This window comes from Vigna unguiculata, unplaced genomic scaffold, assembly GCF_037176805.1.
Source record: "Vigna unguiculata cultivar grain cowpea cultivar isolate G323 ecotype 2 unplaced genomic scaffold, ASM3717680v1 ptg000026l_ERROPOS8475000, whole genome shotgun sequence".
Lineage (NCBI taxonomy): Eukaryota > Viridiplantae > Streptophyta > Magnoliopsida > Fabales > Fabaceae > Vigna > Vigna unguiculata.
Genome location: NW_028196671.1, coordinates 112173 through 129325, shown reverse-complemented (window position 1 = coordinate 129325; position 17153 = coordinate 112173). Strand labels below are relative to the sequence as shown.

Below are 17153 nucleotides of genomic sequence, written 5' to 3'. Positions count from 1 at the left end.
AGAACGTAGGAAAAGAAAATAGGACTTCCCAGGAGGTCACCCATCCTAGTACTACTCTCGCCCAAGCACGCTTAACTGCGGAGTTCTGATGGGATCCGGTGCATTAGTGCTGGTATGATCGCACCTGTGAAGTATTGCACGATCAATGTACATATGGGTTTCGCATTGGGCCTAAGTTTGAACACTTGGCGCGGCGCGGGGGCACGGGGACGTGAGGTGGGTTGTTTTGGTCTGAAGAGATTTTGGTAGTAGTCAGTTGGAATGATTTAGGTGATAATTTAGGATTTGATTGCAAAAGAAAACAGTGATGAAAAGAACGTAGGAAAAGAAAATAGGACTTCCCAGGAGGTCACCCATCCTAGTACTACTCTCGCCCAAGCACGCTTAACTGCGGAGTTCTGATGGGATCCGGTGCATTAGTGCTGGTATGATCGCACCTGTGAAGTATTGCACGATCAATGTACATATGGGTTTCGCATTGGGCCTAAGTTTGAACACTTGGCGCGGCGCGGGGGCACGGGGACGTGAGGTGGGTTGTTTTGGTCTGAAGAGATTTTGGTAGTAGTCAGTTGGAATGATTTAGGTGATAATTTAGGATTTGATTGCAAAAGAAAACAGTGATGAAAAGAACGTAGGAAAAGAAAATAACGTAAAAAAGAGGTGCAACACGAGGACTTCCCAGGAGGTCACCCATCCTAGTACTACTCTCGCCCAAGCACGCTTAACTGCAGAGTTCTGATGGGATCCGGTGCATTAGTGCTAGTATGATCGCACCTGTGAAGTATTGCACGATCAATGTACATATGGGTTTCGCATTGGGCCTAAGTTTGAACACTTGGCGCGGCGCGGGGGCACGGGGACGTGAGGTGGGTTGTTTTGGTCTGAAGAGATTTTGGTAGTAGTCAGTTGGAATGATTTAGGTGATAATTTAGGATTTGATTGCAAAAGAAAACAGTGATGAAAAGAACGTAGGAAAAGAAAATAACGTAAAAAAGAGGTGCAACACGAGGAATTCCCAGGAGGTCACCCATCCTAGTACTACTCTCGCCCAAGCACGCTTAACTGCGGAGTTCTGATGGGATCCGGTGCATTAGTGTTGGTATGATCGCACCTGTGAAGTATTGCACGATCAATGTACATATGGGTTTCGCATTGGGCCTAAGTTTGAACACTTGGCGCGGCGCGGGGGCACGGGGACGTGAGGTGGGTTGTTTTGGTCTGAAGAGATTTTGGTAGTAGTCAGTTGGAATGATTTAGGTGATAATTTAGGATTTGATTGCAAAAGAAAACAGTGATGAAAAGAACGTAGGAAAAGAAAATAACGTAAAAAAGAGGTGCAACACGAGGACTTCCCAGGAGGTCACCCATCCTAGTACTACTCTCGCCCAAGCACACTTAACTGCGGAGTTCTGATGGGATCCGGTGCATTAGTGCTGGTATGATCGCACCTGTGAAGTATTGCACGATCAATGTACATATGGGTTTCGCATTGGGCCTAAGTTTGAACACTTGGCGCGGCGCGGGGGCACGGGGACGTGAGGTGGGTTGTTTTGGTCTGAAGAGATTTTGGTAGTAGTCAGTTGGAATGATTTAGGTGATAATTTAGGATTTGATTGCAAAAGAAAACAGTGATGAAAAGAACGTAGGAAAAGAAAATAACGTAAAAAAGAGGTGCAACACGAGGACTTCCCAGGAGGTCACCCATCCTAGTACTACTCTCGCCCAAGCACGCTTAACTGCGGAGTTCTGATGGGATCCGGTGCATTAGTGCTGGTATGATCGCACCTGTGAAGTATTGCACGATCAATGTACATATGGGTTTCGCATTGGGCCTAAGTTTGAACACTTGGCGCGGCGCGGGGGCACGGGGACGTGAGGTGGGTTGTTTTGGTCTGAAGAGATTTTGGTAGTAGTCAGTTGGAATGATTTAGGTGATAATTTAGGATTTGATTGCAAAAGAAAACAGTGATGAAAAGAACGTAGGAAAAGAAAATAACGTAAAAAAGAGGTGCAACACGAGGACTTCCCAGGAGGTCACCCATCTTAGTACTACTCTCGCCCAAGCACGCTTAACTGCGGAGTTCTGATGGGATCCGGTGCATTAGTGCTGGTATGATCGCACCTGTGAAGTATTGCACGATCAATGTACATATGGGTTTCGCATTGAGCCTAAGTTTGAACACTTGGCGCGGCGGCGCGGGGGCACGGGGACGTGAGGTGGGTTGTTTTGGTCTGAAGAGATTTTGGTAGTAGTCAGTTGGAATGATTTAGGATTTGATTGCAAAAGAAAACAGTGATGAAAAGAACGTAGGAAAAGAAAATAACGTAAAAAAGAGGTGCAACACGAGGACTTCCCAGGAGGTCACCCATCCTAGTACTACTCTCGCCCAAGCACGCTTAACTGCGGAGTTCTGATGGGATCCGGTGCATTAGTGCTGGTATGATCGCACCTGTGAAGTATTGCACGATCAATGTACATATGGGTTTCGCATTGGGCCTAAGTTTGAACACTTGGCGCGGCGCGGGGGCACGGGGACGTGAGGTGGGTTGTTTTGGTCTGAAGAGATTTTGGTAGTAGTCAGTTGGAATGATTTAGGTGATAATTTAGGATTTGATTGCAAAAGAAAACAGTGATGAAAAGAACGTAGGAAAAGAAAATAACGTAAAAAAGAGGTGCAACACGAGGAATTCCCAGGAGGTCACCCATCCTAGTACTACTCTCGCCCAAGCACGCTTAACTGCGGAGTTCTGATGGGATCCGGTGCATTAGTGCTGGTATGATCGCACCTGTGAAGTATTGCACGATCAATGTACATATGGGTTTCGCATTGGGCCTAAGTTTGAACACTTGGCGCGGCGCGGGGGCACGGGGACGTGAGGTGGGTTGTTTTGGTCTGAAGAGATTTTGGTAGTAGTCAGTTGGAATGATTTAGGATTTGATTGCAAAAGAAAACAGTGATGAAAAGAACGTAGGAAAAGAAAATAACGTAAAAAAGAGGTGCAACACGAGGACTTCCCAGGAGGTCACCCATCCTAGTACTACTCTCGCCCAAGCACGCTTAACTGCGGAGTTCTGATGGGATCCGGTGCATTAGTGCTGGTATGATCGCACCTGTGAAGTATTGCACGATCAATGTACATATGGGTTTCGCATTGGGCCTAAGTTTGAACACTTGGCGCGGCGCGGGGGCACGGGGACGTGAGGTGGGTTGTTTTGGTCTGAAGAGATTTTGGTAGTAGTCAGTTGGAATGATTTAGGTGATAATTTAGGATTTGATTGCAAAAGAAAACAGTGATGAAAAGAACGTAGGAAAAGAAAATAACGTAAAAAAGAGGTGCAACACGAGGACTTCCCAGGAGGTCACCCATCCTAGTACTACTCTCGCCCAAGCACGCTTAACTGCGGAGTTCTGATGGGATCCGGTGCATTAGTGCTGGTATGATCGCACCTGTGAAGTATTGCACGATCAATGTACATATGGGTTTCGCATTGGGCCTAAGTTTGAACACTTGGCGCGGCGCGGGGGCACGGGGACGTGAGGTGGGTTGTTTTGGTCTGAAGAGATTTTGGTAGTAGTCAGTTGGAATGATTTAGGTGATAATTTAGGATTTGATTGCAAAAGAAAACAGTGATGAAAAGAACGTAGGAAAAGAAAATAGGACTTCCCAGGAGGTCACCCATCCTAGTACTACTCTCGCCCAAGCACGCTTAACTGCGGAGTTCTGATGGGATCCGGTGCATTAGTGCTGGTATGATCGCACCTGTGAAGTATTGCACGATCAATGTACATATGGGTTTCGCATTGGGCCTAAGTTTGAACACTTGGCGCGGCGCGGGGGCACGGGGACGTGAGGTGGGTTGTTTTGGTCTGAAGAGATTTTGGTAGTAGTCAGTTGGAATGATTTAGGTGATAATTTAGGATTTGATTGCAAAAGAAAACAGTGATGAAAAGAACGTAGGAAAAGAAAATAGGACTTCCCAGGAGGTCACCCATCCTAGTACTACTCTCGCCCAAGCACGCTTAACTGCGGAGTTCTGATGGGATCCGGTGCATTAGTGCTGGTATGATCGCACCTGTGAAGTATTGCACGATCAATGTACATATGGGTTTCGCATTGGGCCTAAGTTTGAACACTTGGCGCGGCGCGGGGGCACGGGGACGTGAGGTGGGTTGTTTTGGTCTGAAGAGATTTTGGTAGTAGTCAGTTGGAATGATTTAGGTGATAATTTAGGATTTGATTGCAAAAGAAAACAGTGATGAAAAGAACGTAGGAAAAGAAAATAACGTAAAAAAGAGGTGCAACACGAGGACTTCCCAGGAGGTCACCCATCCTAGTACTACTCTCGCCCAAGCACGCTTAACTGCAGAGTTCTGATGGGATCCGGTGCATTAGTGCTAGTATGATCGCACCTGTGAAGTATTGCACGATCAATGTACATATGGGTTTCGCATTGGGCCTAAGTTTGAACACTTGGCGCGGCGCGGGGGCACGGGGACGTGAGGTGGGTTGTTTTGGTCTGAAGAGATTTTGGTAGTAGTCAGTTGGAATGATTTAGGTGATAATTTAGGATTTGATTGCAAAAGAAAACAGTGATGAAAAGAACGTAGGAAAAGAAAATAACGTAAAAAAGAGGTGCAACACGAGGACTTCCCAGGAGGTCACCCATCCTAGTACTACTCTCGCCCAAGCACGCTTAACTGCGGAGTTCTGATGGGATCCGGTGCATTAGTGCTGGTATGATCGCACCTGTGAAGTATTGCACGATCAATGTACATATGGGTTTCGCATTGGGCCTAAGTTTGAACACTTGGCGCGGCGCGGGGGCACGGGGACGTGAGGTGGGTTGTTTTGGTCTGAAGAGATTTTGGTAGTAGTCAGTTGGAATGATTTAGGTGATAATTTAGGATTTGATTGCAAAAGAAAACAGTGATGAAAAGAACGTAGGGAAAGAAAATAACGTAAAAAAGAGGTGCAACACGAGGACTTCCCAGGAGGTCACCCATCCTAGTACTACTCTCGCCCAAGCACGCTTAACTGCGGAGTTCTGATGGGATCCGGTGCATTAGTGCTGGTATGATCGCACCTGTGAAGTATTGCACGATCAATGTACATATGGGTTTCGCATTGGGCCTAAGTTTGAACACTTGGCGCGGCGCGGGGGCACGGGGACGTGAGGTGGGTTGTTTTGGTCTGAAGAGATTTTGGTAGTAGTCAGTTGGAATGATTTAGGTGATAATTTAGGATTTGATTGCAAAAGAAAACAGTGATGAAAAGAACGTAGGAAAAGAAAATAACGTAAAAAAGAGGTGCAACACGAGGACTTCCCAGGAGGTCACCCATCCTAGTACTACTCTCGCCCAAGCACGCTTAACTGCGGAGTTCTGATGGGATCCGGTGCATTAGTGCTGGTATGATCGCACCTGTGAAGTATTGCACGATCAATGTACATATGGGTTTCGCATTGGGCCTAAGTTTGAACACTTGGCGCGGCGCGGGGGCACGGGGACGTGAGGTGGGTTGTTTTGGTCTGAAGAGATTTTGGTAGTAGTCAGTTGGAATGATTTAGGTGATAATTTAGGATTTGATTGCAAAAGAAAACAGTGATGAAAAGAACGTAGGAAAAGAAAATAGGACTTCCCAGGAGGTCACCCATCCTAGTACTACTCTCGCCCAAGCACGCTTAACTGCGGAGTTCTGATGGGATCCGGTGCATTAGTGCTGGTATGATCGCACCTGTGAAGTATTGCACGATCAATGTACATATGGGTTTCGCATTGGGCCTAAGTTTGAACACTTGGCGCGGCGCGGGGGCACGGGGACGTGAGGTGGGTTGTTTTGGTCTGAAGAGATTTTGGTAGTAGTCAGTTGGAATGATTTAGGTGATAATTTAGGATTTGATTGCAAAAGAAAACAGTGATGAAAAGAACGTAGGAAAAGAAAATAGGACTTCCCAGGAGGTCACCCATCCTAGTACTACTCTCGCCCAAGCACGCTTAACTGCGGAGTTCTGATGGGATCCGGTGCATTAGTGCTGGTATGATCGCACCTGTGAAGTATTGCACGATCAATGTACATATGGGTTTCGCATTGGGCCTAAGTTTGAACACTTGGCGCGGCGCGGGGGCACGGGGACGTGAGGTGGGTTGTTTTGGTCTGAAGAGATTTTGGTAGTAGTCAGTTGGAATGATTTAGGTGATAATTTAGGATTTGATTGCAAAAGAAAACAGTGATGAAAAGAACGTAGGAAAAGAAAATAACGTAAAAAAGAGGTGCAACACGAGGACTTCCCAGGAGGTCACCCATCCTAGTACTACTCTCGCCCAAGCACGCTTAACTGCAGAGTTCTGATGGGATCCGGTGCATTAGTGCTAGTATGATCGCACCTGTGAAGTATTGCACGATCAATGTACATATGGGTTTCGCATTGGGCCTAAGTTTGAACACTTGGCGCGGCGCGGGGGCACGGGGACGTGAGGTGGGTTGTTTTGGTCTGAAGAGATTTTGGTAGTAGTCAGTTGGAATGATTTAGGTGATAATTTAGGATTTGATTGCAAAAGAAAACAGTGATGAAAAGAACGTAGGAAAAGAAAATAACGTAAAAAAGAGGTGCAACACGAGGACTTCCCAGGAGGTCACCCATCCTAGTACTACTCTCGCCCAAGCACGCTTAACTGCGGAGTTCTGATGGGATCCGGTGCATTAGTGCTGGTATGATCGCACCTGTGAAGTATTGCACGATCAATGTACATATGGGTTTCGCATTGGGCCTAAGTTTGAACACTTGGCGCGGCGCGGGGGCACGGGGACGTGAGGTGGGTTGTTTTGGTCTGAAGAGATTTTGGTAGTAGTCAGTTGGAATGATTTAGGTGATAATTTAGGATTTGATTGCAAAAGAAAACAGTGATGAAAAGAACGTAGGAAAAGAAAATAACGTAAAAAAGAGGTGCAACACGAGGACTTCCCAGGAGGTCACCCATCCTAGTACTACTCTCGCCCAAGCACGCTTAACTGCGGAGTTCTGATGGGATCCGGTGCATTAGTGCTGGTATGATCGCACCTGTGAAGTATTGCACGATCAATGTACATATGGGTTTCGCATTGGGCCTAAGTTTGAACACTTGGCGCGGCGCGGGGGCACGGGGACGTGAGGTGGGTTGTTTTGGTCTGAAGAGATTTTGGTAGTAGTCAGTTGGAATGATTTAGGTGATAATTTAGGATTTGATTGCAAAAGAAAACAGTGATGAAAAGAACGTAGGAAAAGAAAATAACGTAAAAAAGAGGTGCAACACGAGGACTTCCCAGGAGGTCACCCATCTTAGTACTACTCTCGCCCAAGCACGCTTAACTGCGGAGTTCTGATGGGATCCGGTGCATTAGTGCTGGTATGATCGCACCTGTGAAGTATTGCACGATCAATGTACATATGGGTTTCGCATTGAGCCTAAGTTTGAACACTTGGCGCGGCGGCGCGGGGGCACGGGGACGTGAGGTGGGTTGTTTTGGTCTGAAGAGATTTTGGTAGTAGTCAGTTGGAATGATTTAGGATTTGATTGCAAAAGAAAACAGTGATGAAAAGAACGTAGGAAAAGAAAATAACGTAAAGAAGAGGTGCAACACGAGGACTTCCCAAGAGGTCACCCATCCTAGTACTACTCTCGCCCAAGCACGCTTAACTGCGGAGTTCTGATGGGATCCGGTGCATTAGTGCTGGTATGATCGCACCTGTGAAGTATTGCACGATCAATGTACATATGGGTTTCGCATTGGGCCTAAGTTTGAACACTTGGCGCGGCGCGGGGGCACGGGGACGTGAGGTGGGTTGTTTTGGTCTGAAGAGATTTTGGTAGTAGTCAGTTGGAATGATTTAGGTGATAATTTAGGATTTGATTGCAAAAGAAAACAGTGATGAAAAGAACGTAGGAAAAGAAAATAACGTAAAAAAGAGGTGCAACACGAGGAATTCCCAGGAGGTCACCCATCCTAGTACTACTCTCGCCCAAGCACGCTTAACTGCGGAGTTCTGATGGGATCCGGTGCATTAGTGTTGGTATGATCGCACCTGTGAAGTATTGCACGATCAATGTACATATGGGTTTCGCATTGGGCCTAAGTTTGAACACTTGGCGCGGCGCGGGGGCACGGGGACGTGAGGTGGGTTGTTTTGGTCTGAAGAGATTTTGGTAGTAGTCAGTTGGAATGATTTAGGATTTGATTGCAAAAGAAAACAGTGATGAAAAGAATGTAGGAAAAGAAAATAACGTAAAAAAGAGGTGCAACACGAGGACTTCCCAGGAGGTCACCCATCCTAGTACTACTCTCGCCCAAGCACGCTTAACTGCGGAGTTCTGATGGGATCCGGTGCATTAGTGCTGGTATGATCGCACCTGTGAAGTATTGCACGATCAATGTACATATGGGTTTCGCATTGGGCCTAAGTTTGAACACTTGGCGCGGCGCGGGGGCACGGGGACGTGAGGTGGGTTGTTTTGGTCTGAAGAGATTTTGGTAGTAGTCAGTTGGAATGATTTAGGTGATAATTTAGGATTTGATTGCAAAAGAAAACAGTGATGAAAAGAACGTAGGAAAAGAAAATAACGTAAAAAAGAGGTGCAACACGAGGACTTCCCAAGAGGTCACCCATCCTAGTACTACTCTCGCCCAAGCACGCTTAACTGCGGAGTTCTGATGGGATCCGGTGCATTAGTGCTGGTATGATCGCACCTGTGAAGTATTGCACGATCAATGTACATATGGGTTTCGCATTGGGCCTAAGTTTGAACACTTGGCGCGGCGCGGGGGCACGGGGACGTGAGGTGGGTTGTTTTGGTCTGAAGAGATTTTGGTAGTAGTCAGTTGGAATGATTTAGGTGATAATTTAGGATTTGATTGCAAAAGAAAACAGTGATGAAAAGAACGTAGGAAAAGAAAATAACGTAAAAAAGAGGTGCAACACGAGGACTTCCCAGGAGGTCACCCATCTTAGTACTACTCTCGCCCAAGCACGCTTAACTGCGGAGTTCTGATGGGATCCGGTGCATTAGTGCTGGTATGATCGCACCTGTGAAGTATTGCACGATCAATGTACATATGGGTTTCGCATTGAGCCTAAGTTTGAACACTTGGCGCGGCGGCGCTGGGGCACGGGGACGTGAGGTGGGTTGTTTTGGTCTGAAGAGATTTTGGTAGTAGTCAGTTGGAATGATTTAGGATTTGATTGCAAAAGAAAACAGTGATGAAAAGAACGTAGGAAAAGAAAATAACGTAAAAAAGAGGTGCAACACGAGGACTTCCCAAGAGGTCACCCATCCTAGTACTACTCTCGCCCAAGCACGCTTAACTGCGGAGTTCTGATGGGATCCGGTGCATTAGTGCTGGTATGATCGCACCTGTGAAGTATTGCACGATCAATGTACATATGGGTTTCGCATTGGGCCTAAGTTTGAACACTTGGCGCGGCGCGGGGGCACGGGGACGTGAGGTGGGTTGTTTTGGTCTGAAGAGATTTTGGTAGTAGTCAGTTGGAATGATTTAGGTGATAATTTAGGATTTGATTGCAAAAGAAAACAGTGATGAAAAGAACGTAGGAAAAGAAAATAACGTAAAAAAGAGGTGCAACACGAGGAATTCCCAGGAGGTCACCCATCCTAGTACTACTCTCGCCCAAGCACGCTTAACTGCGGAGTTCTGATGGGATCCGGTGCATTAGTGCTAGTATGATCGCACCTGTGAAGTATTGCACGATCAATCTACATATGGGTTTCGCATTGGGCCTAAGTTTGAACACTTGGCGCGGCGCGGGGGCACGGGGACGTGAGGTGGGTTGTTTTGGTCTGAAGAGATTTTGGTAGTAGTCAGTTGGAATGATTTAGGATTTGATTGCAAAAGAAAACAGTGATGAAAAGAACGTAGGAAAAGAAAATAACGTAAAAAAGAGGTGCAACACGAGGACTTCCCAGGAGGTCACCCATCCTAGTACTACTCTCGCCCAAGCACGCTTAACTGCGGAGTTCTGATGGGATCCGGTGCATTAGTGCTGGTATGATCGCACCTGTGAAGTATTGCACGATCAATGTACATATGGGTTTCGCATTGGGCCTAAGTTTGAACACTTGGCGCGGCGCGGGGGCACGGGGACGTGAGGTGGGTTGTTTTGGTCTGAAGAGATTTTGGTAGTAGTCAGTTGGAATGATTTAGGTGATAATTTAGGATTTGATTGCAAAAGAAAACAGTGATGAAAAGAACGTAGGAAAAGAAAATAACGTAAAAAAGAGGTGCAACACGAGGACTTCCCAGGAGGTCACCCATCCTAGTACTACTCTCACCCAAGCACGCTTAACTGCGGAGTTCTGATGGGATCCGGTGCATTAGTGCTGGTATGATCGCACCTGTGAAGTATTGCACGATCAATGTACATATGGGTTTCGCATTGGGCCTAAGTTTGAACACTTGGCGCGGCGCGGGGGCACGGGGACGTGAGGTGGGTTGTTTTGGTCTGAAGAGATTTTGGTAGTAGTCAGTTGGAATGATTTAGGTGATAATTTAGGATTTGATTGCAAAAGAAAACAGTGATGAAAAGAACGTAGGAAAAGAAAATAACGTAAAAAAGAGGTGCAACACGAGGACTTCCCAGGAGGTCACCCATCTTAGTACTACTCTCGCCCAAGCACGCTTAACTGCGGAGTTCTGATGGGATCCGGTGCATTAGTGCTGGTATGATCGCACCTGTGAAGTATTGCACGATCAATGTACATATGGGTTTCGCATTGAGCCTAAGTTTGAACACTTGGCGCGGCGGCGCGGGGGCACGGGGACGTGAGGTGGGTTGTTTTGGTCTGAAGAGATTTTGGTAGTAGTCAGTTGGAATGATTTAGGATTTGATTGCAAAAGAAAACAGTGATGAAAAGAACGTAGGAAAAGAAAATAACGTAAAAAAGAGGTGCAACACGAGGACTTCCCAAGAGGTCACCCATCCTAGTACTACTCTCGCCCAAGCACGCTTAACTGCGGAGTTCTGATGGGATCCGGTGCATTAGTGCTGGTATGATCGCACCTGTGAAGTATTGCACGATCAATGTACATATGGGTTTCGCATTGGGCCTAAGTTTGAACACTTGGCGCGGCGCGGGGGCACGGGGACGTGAGGTGGGTTGTTTTGGTCTGAAGAGATTTTGGTAGTAGTCAGTTGGAATGATTTAGGTGATAATTTAGGATTTGATTGCAAAAGAAAACAGTGATGAAAAGAACGTAGGAAAAGAAAATAACGTAAAAAAGAGGTGCAACACGAGGAATTCCCAGGAGGTCACCCATCCTAGTACTACTCTCGCCCAAGCACGCTTAACTGCGGAGTTCTGATGGGATCCGGTGCATTAGTGCTGGTATGATCGCACCTGTGAAGTATTGCACGATCAATGTACATATGGGTTTCGCATTGGGCCTAAGTTTGAACACTTGGCGCGGCGCGGGGGCACGGGGACGTGAGGTGGGTTGTTTTGGTCTGAAGAGATTTTGGTAGTAGTCAGTTGGAATGATTTAGGTGATAATTTAGGATTTGATTGCAAAAGAAAACAGTGATGAAAAGAACGTAGGAAAAGAAAATAGGACTTCCCAGGAGGTCACCCATCCTAGTACTACTCTCGCCCAAGCACGCTTAACTGCGGAGTTCTGATGGGATCCGATGCATTAGTGCTGGTATGATCGTACCTGTGAAGTATTGCACGATCAATGTACATATGGGTTTCGCATTGGGCCTAAGTTTGAACACTTGGCGCGGCGCGGGGGCACGGGGACGTGAGGTGGGTTGTTTTGGTCTGAAGAGATTTTGGTAGTAGTCAGTTGGAATGATTTAGGTGATAATTTAGGATTTGATTGCAAAAGAAAACAGTGATGAAAAGAACGTAGGAAAAGAAAATAACGTAAAAAAGAGGTGCAACACGAGGACTTCCCAGGAGGTCACCCATCCTAGTACTACTCTCGCCCAAGCACGCTTAACTGCAGAGTTCTGATGGGATCCGGTGCATTAGTGCTAGTATGATCGCACCTGTGAAGTATTGCACGATCAATGTACATATGGGTTTCGCATTGGGCCTAAGTTTGAACACTTGGCGCGGCGCGGGGGCACGGGGACGTGAGGTGGGTTGTTTTGGTCTGAAGAGATTTTGGTAGTAGTCAGTTGGAATGATTTAGGTGATAATTTAGGATTTGATTGCAAAAGAAAACAGTGATGAAAAGAACGTAGGAAAAGAAAATAACGTAAAAAAGAGGTGCAACACGAGGACTTCCCAGGAGGTCACCCATCCTAGTACTACTCTCGGCCAAGCACGCTTAACTGCGGAGTTCTGATGGGATCCGGTGCATTAGTGCTGGTATGATCGCACCTGTGAAGTATTGCACGATCAATGTACATATGGGTTTCGCATTGGGCCTAAGTTTGAACACTTGGCGCGGCGCGGGGGCACGGGGACGTGAGGTGGGTTGTTTTGGTCTGAAGAGATTTTGGTAGTAGTCAGTTGGAATGATTTAGGTGATAATTTAGGATTTGATTGCAAAAGAAAACAGTGATGAAAAGAACGTAGGAAAAGAAAATAACGTAAAAAAGAGGTGCAACACGAGGACTTCCCAGGAGGTCACCCATCCTAGTACTACTCTCGCCCAAGCACGCTTAACTGCGGAGTTCTGATGGGATCCGGTGCATTAGTGCTGGTATGATCGCACCTGTGAAGTATTGCACGATCAATGTACATATGGGTTTCGCATTGGGCCTAAGTTTGAACACTTGGCGCGGCGCGGGGGCACGGGGACGTGAGGTGGGTTGTTTTGGTCTGAAGAGATTTTGGTAGTAGTCAGTTGGAATGATTTAGGTGATAATTTAGGATTTGATTGCAAAAGAAAACAGTGATGAAAAGAACGTAGGAAAAGAAAATAACGTAAAAAAGAGGTGCAACACGAGGACTTCCCAGGAGGTCACCCATCTTAGTACTACTCTCGCCCAAGCACGCTTAACTGCGGAGTTCTGATGGGATCCGGTGCATTAGTGCTGGTATGATCGCACCTGTGAAGTATTGCACGATCAATGTACATATGGGTTTCGCATTGAGCCTAAGTTTGAACACTTGGCGCGGCGGCGCGGGGGCACGGGGACGTGAGGTGGGTTGTTTTGGTCTGAAGAGATTTTGGTAGTAGTCAGTTGGAATGATTTAGGATTTGATTGCAAAAGAAAACAGTGATGAAAAGAACGTAGGAAAAGAAAATAACGTAAAAAAGAGGTGCAACACGAGGACTTCCCAAGAGGTCACCCATCCTAGTACTACTCTCGCCCAAGCACGCTTAACTGCGGAGTTCTGATGGGATCCGGTGCATTAGTGCTGGTATGATCGCACCTGTGAAGTATTGCACGATCAATGTACATATGGGTTTCGCATTGGGCCTAAGTTTGAACACTTGGCGCGGCGCGGGGGCACGGGGACGTGAGGTGGGTTGTTTTGGTCTGAAGAGATTTTGGTAGTAGTCAGTTGGAATGATTTAGGTGATAATTTAGGATTTGATTGCAAAAGAAAACAGTGATGAAAAGAACGTAGGAAAAGAAAATAACGTAAAAAAGAGGTGCAACACGAGGAATTCCCAGGAGGTCACCCATCCTAGTACTACTCTCGCCCAAGCACGCTTAACTGCGGAGTTCTGATGGGATCCGGTGCATTAGTGTTGGTATGATCGCACCTGTGAAGTATTGCACGATCAATGTACCTATGGGTTTCGCATTGGGCCTAAGTTTGAACACTTGGCGCGGCGCGGGGGCACGGGGACGTGAGGTGGGTTGTTTTGGTCTGAAGAGATTTTGGTAGTAGTCAGTTGGAATGATTTAGGATTTGATTGCAAAAGAAAACAGTGATGAAAAGAATGTAGGAAAAGAAAATAACGTAAAAAAGAGGTGCAACACGAGGACTTCCCAGGAGGTCACCCATCCTAGTACTACTCTCGCCCAAGCACGCTTAACTGCGGAGTTCTGATGGGATCCGGTGCATTAGTGCTGGTATGATCGCACCTGTGAAGTATTGCACGATCAATGTACATATGGGTTTCGCATTGGGCCTAAGTTTGAACACTTGGCGCGGCGCGGGGGCACGGGGACGTGAGGTGGGTTGTTTTGGTCTGAAGAGATTTTGGTAGTAGTCAGTTGGAATGATTTAGGTGATAATTTAGGATTTGATTGCAAAAGAAAACAGTGATGAAAAGAACGTAGGAAAAGAAAATAACGTAAAAAAGAGGTGCAACACGAGGAATTCCCAGGAGGTCACCCATCCTAGTACTACTCTCGCCCAAGCACGCTTAACTGCGGAGTTCTGATGGGATCCGGTGCATTAGTGTTGGTATGATCGCACCTGTGAAGTATTGCACGATCAATGTACCTATGGGTTTCGCATTGGGCCTAAGTTTGAACACTTGGCGCGGCGCGGGGGCACGGGGACGTGAGGTGGGTTGTTTTGGTCTGAAGAGATTTTGGTAGTAGTCAGTTGGAATGATTTAGGATTTGATTGCAAAAGAAAACAGTGATGAAAAGAATGTAGGAAAAGAAAATAACGTAAAAAAGAGGTGCAACACGAGGACTTCCCAGGAGGTCACCCATCCTAGTACTACTCTCGCCCAAGCACGCTTAACTGCGGAGTTCTGATGGGATCCGGTGCATTAGTGCTGGTATGATCGCACCTGTGAAGTATTGCACGATCAATGTACATATGGGTTTCGCATTGGGCCTAAGTTTGAACACTTGGCGCGGCGCGGGGGCACGGGGACGTGAGGTGGGTTGTTTTGGTCTGAAGAGATTTTGGTAGTAGTCAGTTGGAATGATTTAGGTGATAATTTAGGATTTGATTGCAAAAGAAAACAGTGATGAAAAGAACGTAGGAAAAGAAAATAACGTAAAAAAGAGGTGCAACACGAGGACTTCCCAAGAGGTCACCCATCCTAGTACTACTCTCGCCCAAGCACGCTTAACTGCGGAGTTCTGATGGGATCCGGTGCATTAGTGCTGGTATGATCGCACCTGTGAAGTATTGCACGATCAATGTACATATGGGTTTCGCATTGGGCCTAAGTTTGAACACTTGGCGCGGCGCGGGGGCACGGGGACGTGAGGTGGGTTGTTTTGGTCTGAAGAGATTTTGGTAGTAGTCAGTTGGAATGATTTAGGTGATAATTTAGGATTTGATTGCAAAAGAAAACAGTGATGAAAAGAACGTAGGAAAAGAAAATAACGTAAAAAAGAGGTGCAACACGAGGACTTCCCAGGAGGTCACCCATCTTAGTACTACTCTCGCCCAAGCACGCTTAACTGCGGAGTTCTGATGGGATCCGGTGCATTAGTGCTGGTATGATCGCACCTGTGAAGTATTGCACGATCAATGTACATATGGGTTTCGCATTGAGCCTAAGTTTGAACACTTGGCGCGGCGGCGCGGGGGCACGGGGACGTGAGGTGGGTTGTTTTGGTCTGAAGAGATTTTGGTAGTAGTCAGTTGGAATGATTTAGGATTTGATTGCAAAAGAAAACAGTGATGAAAAGAACGTAGGAAAAGAAAATAACGTAAAAAAGAGGTGCAACACGAGGACTTCCCAAGAGGTCACCCATCCTAGTACTACTCTCGCCCAAGCACGCTTAACTGCGGAGTTCTGATGGGATCCGGTGCATTAGTGCTGGTATGATCGCACCTGTGAAGTATTGCACGATCAATGTACATATGGGTTTCGCATTGGGCCTAAGTTTGAACACTTGGCGCGGCGCGGGGGCACGGGGACGTGAGGTGGGTTGTTTTGGTCTGAAGAGATTTTGGTAGTAGTCAGTTGGAATGATTTAGGTGATAATTTAGGATTTGATTGCAAAAGAAAACAGTGATGAAAAGAACGTAGGAAAAGAAAATAACGTAAAAAAGAGGTGCAACACGAGGAATTCCCAGGAGGTCACCCATCCTAGTACTACTCTCGCCCAAGCACGCTTAACTGCGGAGTTCTGATGGGATCCGGTGCATTAGTGCTAGTATGATCGCACCTGTGAAGTATTGCACGATCAATCTACATATGGGTTTCGCATTGGGCCTAAGTTTGAACACTTGGCGCGGCGCGGGGGCACGGGGACGTGAGGTGGGTTGTTTTGGTCTGAAGAGATTTTGGTAGTAGTCAGTTGGAATGATTTAGGATTTGATTGCAAAAGAAAACAGTGATGAAAAGAACGTAGGAAAAGAAAATAACGTAAAAAAGAGGTGCAACACGAGGACTTCCCAGGAGGTCACCCATCCTAGTACTACTCTCGCCCAAGCACGCTTAACTGCGGAGTTCTGATGGGATCCGGTGCATTAGTGCTGGTATGATCGCACCTGTGAAGTATTGCACGATCAATGTACATATGGGTTTCGCATTGGGCCTAAGTTTGAACACTTGGCGCGGCGCGGGGGCACGGGGACGTGAGGTGGGTTGTTTTGGTCTGAAGAGATTTTGGTAGTAGTCAGTTGGAATGATTTAGGTGATAATTTAGGATTTGATTGCAAAAGAAAACAGTGATGAAAAGAACGTAGGAAAAGAAAATAACGTAAAAAAGAGGTGCAACACGAGGACTTCCCAGGAGGTCACCCATCCTAGTACTACTCTCGCCCAAGCACGCTTAACTGCGGAGTTCTGATGGGATCCGGTGCATTAGTGCTGGTATGATCGCACCTGTGAAGTATTGCACGATCAATGTACATATGGGTTTCGCATTGGGCCTAAGTTTGAACACTTGGCGCGGCGCGGGGGCACGGGGACGTGAGGTGGGTTGTTTTGGTCTGAAGAGATTTTGGTAGTAGTCAGTTGGAATGATTTAGGTGATAATTTAGGATTTGATTGCAAAAGAAAACAGTGATGAAAAGAACGTAGGAAAAGAAAATAACGTAAAAAAGAGGTGCAACACGAGGACTTCCCAGGAGGTCACCCATCTTAGTACTACTCTCGCCCAAGCACGCTTAACTGCGGAGTTCTGATGGGATCCGGTGCATTAGTGCTGGTATGATCGCACCTGTGAAGTATTGCACGATCAATGTACATATGGGTTTCGCATTGAGCCTAAGTTTGAACACTTGGCGCGGCGCGGGGGCACGGGGACGTGAGGTGGGTTGTTTTGGTCTGAA

General features: G+C 46.7%; 45 non-coding genes and 7 pseudogenes across 45 annotated transcripts; all 52 read right to left on the bottom strand.

Annotated features, from left to right (window-relative positions):
* Positions 1 to 7: 7 nt before the first annotated feature.
* On the bottom strand, positions 8 to 126 carry LOC146878238 (5S ribosomal RNA; annotated as a pseudogene).
* A 194-nt stretch (positions 127 to 320) lies between these two features.
* Positions 321 to 439, bottom strand: LOC146878237 (5S ribosomal RNA; annotated as a pseudogene).
* A 218-nt stretch (positions 440 to 657) lies between these two features.
* On the bottom strand, positions 658 to 776 carry LOC146878236 (5S ribosomal RNA). Its single transcript, XR_014989377.1, has one exon. It is a non-coding gene; the product is annotated as a 5S ribosomal RNA (ribosomal RNA).
* A 218-nt stretch (positions 777 to 994) lies between these two features.
* Positions 995 to 1113, bottom strand: LOC146878235 (5S ribosomal RNA). The gene has a single exon (XR_014989334.1). It is a non-coding gene; the product is annotated as a 5S ribosomal RNA (ribosomal RNA).
* A 218-nt stretch (positions 1114 to 1331) lies between these two features.
* Positions 1332 to 1450, bottom strand: LOC146878234 (5S ribosomal RNA). Its single transcript, XR_014989189.1, has one exon. It is a non-coding gene; the product is annotated as a 5S ribosomal RNA (ribosomal RNA).
* A 218-nt stretch (positions 1451 to 1668) lies between these two features.
* On the bottom strand, positions 1669 to 1787 carry LOC146878233 (5S ribosomal RNA). Its single transcript, XR_014989630.1, has one exon. It is a non-coding gene; the product is annotated as a 5S ribosomal RNA (ribosomal RNA).
* A 218-nt stretch (positions 1788 to 2005) lies between these two features.
* LOC146878232 (5S ribosomal RNA) lies at positions 2006 to 2124 on the bottom strand. The gene has a single exon (XR_014989912.1). It is a non-coding gene; the product is annotated as a 5S ribosomal RNA (ribosomal RNA).
* A 209-nt stretch (positions 2125 to 2333) lies between these two features.
* Positions 2334 to 2452, bottom strand: LOC146878231 (5S ribosomal RNA). The gene has a single exon (XR_014989629.1). It is a non-coding gene; the product is annotated as a 5S ribosomal RNA (ribosomal RNA).
* Positions 2453 to 2670: 218 nt separating this feature from the next.
* Positions 2671 to 2789, bottom strand: LOC146878230 (5S ribosomal RNA). Its single transcript, XR_014989477.1, has one exon. It is a non-coding gene; the product is annotated as a 5S ribosomal RNA (ribosomal RNA).
* Positions 2790 to 2995: 206 nt separating this feature from the next.
* On the bottom strand, positions 2996 to 3114 carry LOC146878229 (5S ribosomal RNA). The gene has a single exon (XR_014989628.1). It is a non-coding gene; the product is annotated as a 5S ribosomal RNA (ribosomal RNA).
* A 218-nt stretch (positions 3115 to 3332) lies between these two features.
* Positions 3333 to 3451, bottom strand: LOC146878228 (5S ribosomal RNA). Its single transcript, XR_014989627.1, has one exon. It is a non-coding gene; the product is annotated as a 5S ribosomal RNA (ribosomal RNA).
* Positions 3452 to 3645: 194 nt separating this feature from the next.
* On the bottom strand, positions 3646 to 3764 carry LOC146878227 (5S ribosomal RNA; annotated as a pseudogene).
* Positions 3765 to 3958: 194 nt separating this feature from the next.
* Positions 3959 to 4077, bottom strand: LOC146878226 (5S ribosomal RNA; annotated as a pseudogene).
* A 218-nt stretch (positions 4078 to 4295) lies between these two features.
* Positions 4296 to 4414, bottom strand: LOC146878225 (5S ribosomal RNA). Its single transcript, XR_014989376.1, has one exon. It is a non-coding gene; the product is annotated as a 5S ribosomal RNA (ribosomal RNA).
* A 218-nt stretch (positions 4415 to 4632) lies between these two features.
* On the bottom strand, positions 4633 to 4751 carry LOC146878224 (5S ribosomal RNA). Its single transcript, XR_014989626.1, has one exon. It is a non-coding gene; the product is annotated as a 5S ribosomal RNA (ribosomal RNA).
* Positions 4752 to 4969: 218 nt separating this feature from the next.
* Positions 4970 to 5088, bottom strand: LOC146878223 (5S ribosomal RNA). Its single transcript, XR_014989625.1, has one exon. It is a non-coding gene; the product is annotated as a 5S ribosomal RNA (ribosomal RNA).
* Positions 5089 to 5306: 218 nt separating this feature from the next.
* Positions 5307 to 5425, bottom strand: LOC146878222 (5S ribosomal RNA). The gene has a single exon (XR_014989624.1). It is a non-coding gene; the product is annotated as a 5S ribosomal RNA (ribosomal RNA).
* A 194-nt stretch (positions 5426 to 5619) lies between these two features.
* On the bottom strand, positions 5620 to 5738 carry LOC146878221 (5S ribosomal RNA; annotated as a pseudogene).
* A 194-nt stretch (positions 5739 to 5932) lies between these two features.
* LOC146878220 (5S ribosomal RNA) lies at positions 5933 to 6051 on the bottom strand (annotated as a pseudogene).
* A 218-nt stretch (positions 6052 to 6269) lies between these two features.
* LOC146878219 (5S ribosomal RNA) lies at positions 6270 to 6388 on the bottom strand. The gene has a single exon (XR_014989375.1). It is a non-coding gene; the product is annotated as a 5S ribosomal RNA (ribosomal RNA).
* Positions 6389 to 6606: 218 nt separating this feature from the next.
* Positions 6607 to 6725, bottom strand: LOC146878218 (5S ribosomal RNA). The gene has a single exon (XR_014989622.1). It is a non-coding gene; the product is annotated as a 5S ribosomal RNA (ribosomal RNA).
* A 218-nt stretch (positions 6726 to 6943) lies between these two features.
* Positions 6944 to 7062, bottom strand: LOC146878217 (5S ribosomal RNA). Its single transcript, XR_014989621.1, has one exon. It is a non-coding gene; the product is annotated as a 5S ribosomal RNA (ribosomal RNA).
* Positions 7063 to 7280: 218 nt separating this feature from the next.
* Positions 7281 to 7399, bottom strand: LOC146878216 (5S ribosomal RNA). Its single transcript, XR_014989911.1, has one exon. It is a non-coding gene; the product is annotated as a 5S ribosomal RNA (ribosomal RNA).
* A 209-nt stretch (positions 7400 to 7608) lies between these two features.
* Positions 7609 to 7727, bottom strand: LOC146878215 (5S ribosomal RNA). Its single transcript, XR_014989888.1, has one exon. It is a non-coding gene; the product is annotated as a 5S ribosomal RNA (ribosomal RNA).
* Positions 7728 to 7945: 218 nt separating this feature from the next.
* Positions 7946 to 8064, bottom strand: LOC146878214 (5S ribosomal RNA). Its single transcript, XR_014989333.1, has one exon. It is a non-coding gene; the product is annotated as a 5S ribosomal RNA (ribosomal RNA).
* A 206-nt stretch (positions 8065 to 8270) lies between these two features.
* On the bottom strand, positions 8271 to 8389 carry LOC146878213 (5S ribosomal RNA). The gene has a single exon (XR_014989620.1). It is a non-coding gene; the product is annotated as a 5S ribosomal RNA (ribosomal RNA).
* A 218-nt stretch (positions 8390 to 8607) lies between these two features.
* Positions 8608 to 8726, bottom strand: LOC146878212 (5S ribosomal RNA). Its single transcript, XR_014989887.1, has one exon. It is a non-coding gene; the product is annotated as a 5S ribosomal RNA (ribosomal RNA).
* A 218-nt stretch (positions 8727 to 8944) lies between these two features.
* On the bottom strand, positions 8945 to 9063 carry LOC146878211 (5S ribosomal RNA). The gene has a single exon (XR_014989910.1). It is a non-coding gene; the product is annotated as a 5S ribosomal RNA (ribosomal RNA).
* Positions 9064 to 9272: 209 nt separating this feature from the next.
* Positions 9273 to 9391, bottom strand: LOC146878210 (5S ribosomal RNA). Its single transcript, XR_014989886.1, has one exon. It is a non-coding gene; the product is annotated as a 5S ribosomal RNA (ribosomal RNA).
* Positions 9392 to 9609: 218 nt separating this feature from the next.
* LOC146878209 (5S ribosomal RNA) lies at positions 9610 to 9728 on the bottom strand. Its single transcript, XR_014989277.1, has one exon. It is a non-coding gene; the product is annotated as a 5S ribosomal RNA (ribosomal RNA).
* Positions 9729 to 9934: 206 nt separating this feature from the next.
* On the bottom strand, positions 9935 to 10053 carry LOC146878208 (5S ribosomal RNA). The gene has a single exon (XR_014989619.1). It is a non-coding gene; the product is annotated as a 5S ribosomal RNA (ribosomal RNA).
* Positions 10054 to 10271: 218 nt separating this feature from the next.
* On the bottom strand, positions 10272 to 10390 carry LOC146878207 (5S ribosomal RNA). The gene has a single exon (XR_014989291.1). It is a non-coding gene; the product is annotated as a 5S ribosomal RNA (ribosomal RNA).
* A 218-nt stretch (positions 10391 to 10608) lies between these two features.
* LOC146878206 (5S ribosomal RNA) lies at positions 10609 to 10727 on the bottom strand. The gene has a single exon (XR_014989909.1). It is a non-coding gene; the product is annotated as a 5S ribosomal RNA (ribosomal RNA).
* A 209-nt stretch (positions 10728 to 10936) lies between these two features.
* On the bottom strand, positions 10937 to 11055 carry LOC146878205 (5S ribosomal RNA). The gene has a single exon (XR_014989885.1). It is a non-coding gene; the product is annotated as a 5S ribosomal RNA (ribosomal RNA).
* A 218-nt stretch (positions 11056 to 11273) lies between these two features.
* LOC146878204 (5S ribosomal RNA) lies at positions 11274 to 11392 on the bottom strand. The gene has a single exon (XR_014989466.1). It is a non-coding gene; the product is annotated as a 5S ribosomal RNA (ribosomal RNA).
* Positions 11393 to 11586: 194 nt separating this feature from the next.
* LOC146878203 (5S ribosomal RNA) lies at positions 11587 to 11705 on the bottom strand (annotated as a pseudogene).
* Positions 11706 to 11923: 218 nt separating this feature from the next.
* On the bottom strand, positions 11924 to 12042 carry LOC146878202 (5S ribosomal RNA). The gene has a single exon (XR_014989374.1). It is a non-coding gene; the product is annotated as a 5S ribosomal RNA (ribosomal RNA).
* Positions 12043 to 12260: 218 nt separating this feature from the next.
* Positions 12261 to 12379, bottom strand: LOC146878201 (5S ribosomal RNA). The gene has a single exon (XR_014989360.1). It is a non-coding gene; the product is annotated as a 5S ribosomal RNA (ribosomal RNA).
* A 218-nt stretch (positions 12380 to 12597) lies between these two features.
* On the bottom strand, positions 12598 to 12716 carry LOC146878200 (5S ribosomal RNA). The gene has a single exon (XR_014989618.1). It is a non-coding gene; the product is annotated as a 5S ribosomal RNA (ribosomal RNA).
* A 218-nt stretch (positions 12717 to 12934) lies between these two features.
* LOC146878199 (5S ribosomal RNA) lies at positions 12935 to 13053 on the bottom strand. The gene has a single exon (XR_014989908.1). It is a non-coding gene; the product is annotated as a 5S ribosomal RNA (ribosomal RNA).
* A 209-nt stretch (positions 13054 to 13262) lies between these two features.
* Positions 13263 to 13381, bottom strand: LOC146878198 (5S ribosomal RNA). Its single transcript, XR_014989884.1, has one exon. It is a non-coding gene; the product is annotated as a 5S ribosomal RNA (ribosomal RNA).
* Positions 13382 to 13599: 218 nt separating this feature from the next.
* Positions 13600 to 13718, bottom strand: LOC146878197 (5S ribosomal RNA). The gene has a single exon (XR_014989332.1). It is a non-coding gene; the product is annotated as a 5S ribosomal RNA (ribosomal RNA).
* A 206-nt stretch (positions 13719 to 13924) lies between these two features.
* Positions 13925 to 14043, bottom strand: LOC146878196 (5S ribosomal RNA). The gene has a single exon (XR_014989617.1). It is a non-coding gene; the product is annotated as a 5S ribosomal RNA (ribosomal RNA).
* Positions 14044 to 14261: 218 nt separating this feature from the next.
* Positions 14262 to 14380, bottom strand: LOC146878195 (5S ribosomal RNA). The gene has a single exon (XR_014989331.1). It is a non-coding gene; the product is annotated as a 5S ribosomal RNA (ribosomal RNA).
* A 206-nt stretch (positions 14381 to 14586) lies between these two features.
* LOC146878194 (5S ribosomal RNA) lies at positions 14587 to 14705 on the bottom strand. Its single transcript, XR_014989616.1, has one exon. It is a non-coding gene; the product is annotated as a 5S ribosomal RNA (ribosomal RNA).
* Positions 14706 to 14923: 218 nt separating this feature from the next.
* LOC146878193 (5S ribosomal RNA) lies at positions 14924 to 15042 on the bottom strand. Its single transcript, XR_014989883.1, has one exon. It is a non-coding gene; the product is annotated as a 5S ribosomal RNA (ribosomal RNA).
* Positions 15043 to 15260: 218 nt separating this feature from the next.
* Positions 15261 to 15379, bottom strand: LOC146878192 (5S ribosomal RNA). Its single transcript, XR_014989907.1, has one exon. It is a non-coding gene; the product is annotated as a 5S ribosomal RNA (ribosomal RNA).
* Positions 15380 to 15588: 209 nt separating this feature from the next.
* Positions 15589 to 15707, bottom strand: LOC146878191 (5S ribosomal RNA). Its single transcript, XR_014989882.1, has one exon. It is a non-coding gene; the product is annotated as a 5S ribosomal RNA (ribosomal RNA).
* Positions 15708 to 15925: 218 nt separating this feature from the next.
* Positions 15926 to 16044, bottom strand: LOC146878190 (5S ribosomal RNA). The gene has a single exon (XR_014989276.1). It is a non-coding gene; the product is annotated as a 5S ribosomal RNA (ribosomal RNA).
* Positions 16045 to 16250: 206 nt separating this feature from the next.
* On the bottom strand, positions 16251 to 16369 carry LOC146878189 (5S ribosomal RNA). The gene has a single exon (XR_014989615.1). It is a non-coding gene; the product is annotated as a 5S ribosomal RNA (ribosomal RNA).
* A 218-nt stretch (positions 16370 to 16587) lies between these two features.
* LOC146878188 (5S ribosomal RNA) lies at positions 16588 to 16706 on the bottom strand. Its single transcript, XR_014989614.1, has one exon. It is a non-coding gene; the product is annotated as a 5S ribosomal RNA (ribosomal RNA).
* Positions 16707 to 16924: 218 nt separating this feature from the next.
* Positions 16925 to 17043, bottom strand: LOC146878187 (5S ribosomal RNA). The gene has a single exon (XR_014989906.1). It is a non-coding gene; the product is annotated as a 5S ribosomal RNA (ribosomal RNA).
* Positions 17044 to 17153: the final 110 nt, after the last annotated feature.